At 59.8% G+C, this 6,000-nt stretch overlaps 1 protein-coding gene across 1 annotated transcript in view; it reads left to right on the top strand.

The window, feature by feature from the left end:
• The first annotated feature begins 1,595 nt into the window (after positions 1 to 1,595).
• Positions 1,596 to 6,000, top strand: part of ST3GAL4 (ST3 beta-galactoside alpha-2,3-sialyltransferase 4) — a 32,791-nt gene continuing 28,386 nt past the window's right edge. Inside the window, exon 1 of the mRNA XM_065883028.1 lies at positions 1,596 to 1,776. The gene's annotated coding sequence lies outside the window, so the exon portion shown is untranslated. The remainder of the gene's footprint in view (positions 1,777 to 6,000) is intronic.

Below are 6,000 nucleotides of genomic sequence, written 5' to 3'. Positions count from 1 at the left end.
CACCAGGGAAGCCCAATTTTGTTCCTTTTTATGGCTGAGTAATATTCCATTGTATATATGTGCCACATCTTCTCTATCCATTCATCTGTTGATAGACACTTCGGTTGCTTCCATGTCCTGGCTATGGTAAATAGAGCTGCAGTGAACATTGTGGTACATGACTCTTTTTGAATTATGGTTTTCTCAGGGTATATGCCCAGTAGTGGGATTGCTGGGTCGTATGGTAGTTCTATTTGTAGTTTTTTAAGGAACCTCCATACTGTTCTCCATAGTGGCTGTATCCATTTACATTCCCACCAACAGTGCAAGAGGGTTCCCTTTTCTCCACACCCTCTCCGGCATTTATTGTTTGTAGATTTTTTGATGATGGCCATTCTGACCGGTGTGAGATGATATCTCATTGTAGTTTTGATTTGCATTTCTCTAATGATTAATGATGTTGAGCATTCTTTCATGTGTTTGTTGGCAGTCTGTATATCTTTGGAGAAATGTCTGTTTAGGTCTTCTGCCCATTTTTGGATTGGGTTGTTTGTTTTTTTGTTATTGAGCTGCATGAGCTGCTTGTAAATTTTGGAGATTAATCCTTTGTCAGTTGCTTCATTTGCAAATATTTTCTCCCATTCTGAGGGTTGTCTTTTCATCTTGTTTATGGTTTCCTTTGCTGTGCAAAAGCTTTTATGTCCTAACTTATTTTTGAGTGGGAGTCCACTGTGAGCCTTCTTTCTAGTAAGCTTCCAGGGGGGGGCGGGGGTGTCTTACGTTTTTCCTTGGAGCCCTGGAGCCCCCAGCATCAGGCTCTTCACACTAAGCGCTCAGTAAATGCTGTGCACCTATGAAAGAGTGTCTCGGGGGATGGGGATTGTCCTGCGGGTGACTTTTGGACTATTCTTCGGCCTGAGTAGTTCCCAGGTTTGATTGGGGTGGGTGGCCCCAGGAACCAGGGTAAGGGCCTGATGGGGTTTCCCCTGGAGACAGGATGTTTGGCGCCTTCAGTAAGGAACAGCAACTGAGAAGCTTTCTCAGGGCCAAAGAGAGGGTGTGCAAAGAGGCTGCAGAGGGAGCATTTTGGGGGTGGCAGGTCGAGACTAAGGCAGAGGGAGGGTCCAGGTCTCCGTCCAAGGGCACCTGGCCACCGTGCATGGGGAGGGCAGGTCTTCTGTGCCTCACTTTCCCGAGCGAGGGAAGGACACGGTTCATCGCGTGGGAGAGCGGAGAACCCTTTGTTGGGTCTCATTGTTTCCAGGAGGGTGTGCAGAGGCTGCGTTGGGCATATCCATCCTGGTGCCACTCACAGGCTGCGCCCGCCAGAACTCAACCCTCACCCCACCAGCCTCCTCTCCCGCCCCTCCGCGCCTGCCCGGTCGGTCGACCCCTCCGCGCCTCTCGCTCCTGGCCCCGCCGCCTGCCCTCTCCGCCGGCCTCCGCGGCTCCCGGACCAACGCGAGCCCCCGGCATCGGCCCCGCCCGCAAGCAGGATCTCCCGAGTCGAGTCCTTCCTCCTCCCCCACCCCGCCCTTCCTCCTCCTGCCCGCCCGCTCCCCAGTCGGCTCCCCGGCCGTGTGCGCAAGCGTGTCCGGGCCCTTCCCCGCCCCCCTCCTGTGCCCGGCCCCCGCCTCCCAGCAGGCGGACTTACCCGCTCGCAGACCGGCCCCGAACCCGGGACAGGGACCGGGCCGAGCGGAGCCGCCGCGCCAGTGCCGCGCCTCCAGCCCGTGCGCCTAGCGGATCGGAGCTGCGCGCGGAACTGTCCTGCCTCGCCCCGCGCCACCCGCGAGGGTGAGTATGCGGCGGCTGGTCCCCGTGGGGCCCGCAAGGGAGGGTGGGGAGCGCCTCCGGGTCCCGGCTGCCCGATTCCCCGCCCGGCGCCGCGGCCGGGGAGGTGGTCGGGCCGGGCACGTGGGCGCCGCGCGGGGCCGGGGCCGGGTGGGGAGGCCACAGCCCTGGGATCCCTTGCCCTGGACCAGTTTTTCGCGGGAAGCCGATTCTTTCTGCTCCTTGGGAGTGAGCAAACGGGACGGTCCTCTTCTCTGGAAAGTTTCTAGCCCCCACCCCTGTGCATCCTCTGAGCCGACTTCTGGCCACAACTGCCCCACCGAGTCCAGGAGATCCTGGGCTGGCTTGCCTGCAAGTGTCAGGCTCTGCTGTGTCCGGCTGTGTGCAGGAGACCCAAGGTCACCAAGCAGAGCCCAAAGGTGGGGCTGCTAGCTGCAGGCTGGCTGTGCCCAATACACCAGTCCACGTTGCGGGGCTCTTTGGGCCTAGGCCACTGGGCCACAGAGCTGCCTGGCTGGTGGGCAGTGCGATGGGATGGGGTTGGGGTGAAGGTGGAGTCCAGCTGGGGGCAGAATCGCTGGGCTTAGCCATCTGTGCTGGGTGCCCCCCTGGGGCCCCTGCTGGCTGGGACCTCCCAGGCAGCCCAGAGCTGCCAACATGTCTGCCAGCACTGCCCCCTCCATTCCCAGTTCTGGGGGAGGCTCCTTCTGGGCATAGGAGGCCTGACCTACTGCTGCCACTTCCTCCGTCTGTCCCGCAGACTGGGTCCCGAGTGCTGGGGTTGGGTGCTCCTGCCAGAGGACTGGGGCTACAGGCACCGTCCGGGTGCTCAGCTGTGCCCATGTGACCTCATGCCCACCCACAGGCTGGCACCCCCATGCGCTTCTCACAGAAGCCTGTGCTTTCCACCGCTGGGGGGAGGCACAGTGTGGAAGCCAAGTTCAGGCAGACTTATTCTTTGCGGAACCTTGGGAACGGGCCTGGTACAGCTAGGGTGTCACCAGAGGCACAAACCAATACTGCGCTCTCCTGAGCCTTGCTGTGCCACGGGGGGCAGGGAGGGGGGATCATAAAGGCGTTGGGTACTGTGGAAGGTGCCTGCACAGAGGCGGAAGTATGTGAGTGTTTGCTATTAGCAGCGGTTCTCCCGCACTCTCCAAAGTTCTCCACACTCACCAAAGCTGCCCCATAATTCTAGAGAGGGTGCCTGGGAGGCGCCAGCTGTTTGGGGCCTAGAAATGAACTTCTGGGACTTTTCCTCTTTGCCGGGAGCTCATCTGTGAATAACCCCTGCCCGAGCCGAGGTGGCCCAGGTCCCTCCAGCCTGTTCCTGGCTCTGCTTGTGCCTCCCCTGCACGCGCTCTTCGTGCCTCCATCCCTCAGCATCCATGTGTTGGGCGGGAGATCTTAGTCTGTCCCCTGAACCCTGGGTCTCCCTCCCAGCAGCTGAGGGAGAGCCAGGAGTCGGGGGCTTTCCCCCAGAGTCCGGGTGGTCACGGGTTAGGAGGGGAGGGTAGACAGGAGGTGGAGTTAGGAAAGTAGCGCGGGAGCCTCTTGCTTGGACTGTGGGTGGAGAGGCATCTGTGGCTTGGGAGTGGGCTGTGCTCAGAGCCACAGGCCCCTGGCCCGTGCGTGAGTGGAGGCCCAGGCCAAGGAAGCCCTCGGCGTCTTCTGGGCCGTCTTCCCTTCCCTCCCTCACCCCTTCCCTACCCAGAGCAGTGACTCAGTCCCCACTCCTCAGAAACAGACTTGCTCAGCCTCTCCACCCTGCCAGCCCTCTTAGATCCCTGGGATCCAGTTTTCTGGAGAGAACCGAGAATCTGCCCCTTTCAGAATTATATAACAAATCCTGGAAAGAGGCCCCCCTACCCTTCACCAACTGGAGCAGAGAGGCCAGACCCCCCTTCCTGTGTCCCAGCTTAACCTGTGGCCGTCTGTGGTTTACCCCTACTGGCCTGGTATCTGCCCTGCACTGGGTGCCCGCCCAGACCCTACCTGGGTATGTTCTCTGGGCGAATTCTTCCTCTCAGAGCAGCTCAAAGGTTTGCCCCCGCCGTCGTGGGGAAAGGATCCCTCCACCTCAGAATGACACAAAGGGGTCCCAGCCCATGGTGGGGTGGGAACCTCCAGCTTCCTGAAAGGGACCCTTCAGATCAATGTCCCAGAGGGTCCCAGAGTCTGAGAGCCAGACCTACAGATTGTGCCCAAGGCATCCACCACAAGCCAGCTGAGTCCCCAGGCCCTGGGAGTTGGACCCTCGGTGCCAGGGAGCAGGGCAGTCAGGTGGGGGGACACCCAGAAAACATGCAGGGCCTGCCTCCCCCTCCTGACTCCTCAGTTGCCCTGGGGTTACACACTTCCCTGCAGACACGAGCTGGCTTCTCATGCCTCTCGACCTCAGGTCCTCCTTCCTTCTCGACTCTTGGCCTTGACCTGAAACCTTTGGTTTCCTTGAGGAAATGACTAGGGCAGGCAGGTTTGGGTGCCTCTAGTCATTAATTCCCCTCTCTCGTTTGTCACCCCTTCCCAGAGGTGCTCAGCGCTTCTACACGAGTGTTCTGAGTGCCCCTGGAGGGGCTGCGGCCACCCCTGGCCTCACGTTCACTCCTGACCTGTATCACATTCCTAGTGTGTGTGTGTGTGTGTGTGTGTGTGAATGTGAGTGTGAGTGACGCTCTTTATTCTACGGATAGAGGAAGTGGTCAAATGTAGCTACAAGTGGGAGCAGCTGTATGTGATGCGTGGGCCCCAGCCAGGTGCCATGGGCCTCCGACTGGTGCCCCTGAGGCTGGCACGGGGTGAACTCTGCCAGGGGGTGCGCTGGGTTGATCGCTCTTCGGTGTGAGGAAGGCCATCCCAAGCTGCAGGTTTTACTTTAATCTTGGCCCCTTGCCTGGGACCGGGAGACCTCCAGCCAGATGACTGCCTTATCTCTGCCAGCCCACACCCCACAAAGCCATCCTGCAGAGAGATGATGTGAACGCTCTAGAATCTGAAGCCCTGGCCTCTGCCCCGAGCCCAGCAGGGAGGAGGGTGCTGCTGGGGCCGGGGGGTGGCCGGGGGGGTGTCCACCTGGGCCGCGAGGCCGTGAGGAAGGCCTGGCCGTAGGATGGCCCCTTCTTCCTGTCTGCAGCTTCACTTCAAAGCCCCAGTGCGTCAGGGGCCCCAGGATCTTGCTTTCCTGGGCAGGGTGGGGACCACGGTTGCTAGAAAGAGGGCATGGAGCAGTGAGCAGAGTGCCGGGCTCGCGCACCGTTGTTCTGCGTGGGTCCAAACCCTCCTCCGGGGTGCACGGTCCAGGGCCTGCAGTGATGCTGCTGTGTCCGTGGTCTGCCCTGTGTCCTCGGCCCGTGCAGCCTCTGCAAATACCCGTCCTTATAATAGTAAAAAGGGACTTAGTAAATAACAAAACTAGTTACGATTTATCTATCGAGCACTTATTAAAAGCCTGACCCAATAAACCTAAAAAAAAAAAAAAGTTCTGTCCACTTATTTACATCACTTCACGTAAGCACGACCCTTTCATTAAGCCCATTTGTAAATGAAGCCACGGAGGCTCTGGAAGATTAACCCATTTGGCCAAGGTCACACGGCTCCTAAGCGGCTGAGCTGGGACTCCTAGCTAGGCCTGTTTCCAAAACCTGCACTTTTCAGCCCAGTTCGCTACTGCCCTGCAACTCTGCAAGCTCATCTTCCCCTGCCCTGTGACCCATGAAGAGGGCGAGGCTCAGAGGTGTGACAGGGTTTGCTCAAGGCCACCGGGTGTGGGTGACGAGAACACAGCCCCCCTGATTCGCAGCCCAGGGCTCTGTGCGGCCCTGAAGCCCATGTCTGGCCCTGCCGGTCCTGCCTCCCCATCCCCTGCCTCTCTCAGCTGGGCAGGGCTGGGCTCTCCTTCCTCCCTCCCCTCTGCGGCCCCTCCCAGCCCCTGGCAGCCCCCACCTCTCCCCCTTTCCCTCCGGTAATTGCTTCCATCTGGCCTGCCCATGGGCTCCTATTCCTTGGAAATGCGGCTCCCCCGCTGCCGCCCACAAGGCTGCAAGGCCTCATCCGGCAACCACGGCGACACGTGGGGAAGGGGAGGGGTCCTCCGGGGGTCTGAGCGCGGGGACCCGGGCATCCCCAGATTCCTGCCAGGCCACAGTACCTTTTGCTCTGGGGCTCTCCTGGACCCTGGCCTGGCCTGGCTCAAGGCCAGAGAGGCTCCTCAAAGACCTGCTTCCCCTC

This window comes from Phocoena phocoena, chromosome 8, assembly GCF_963924675.1.
Source record: "Phocoena phocoena chromosome 8, mPhoPho1.1, whole genome shotgun sequence".
Lineage (NCBI taxonomy): Eukaryota > Metazoa > Chordata > Mammalia > Artiodactyla > Phocoenidae > Phocoena > Phocoena phocoena.
This window is presented reverse-complemented; position numbering and strand designations above follow the sequence as displayed.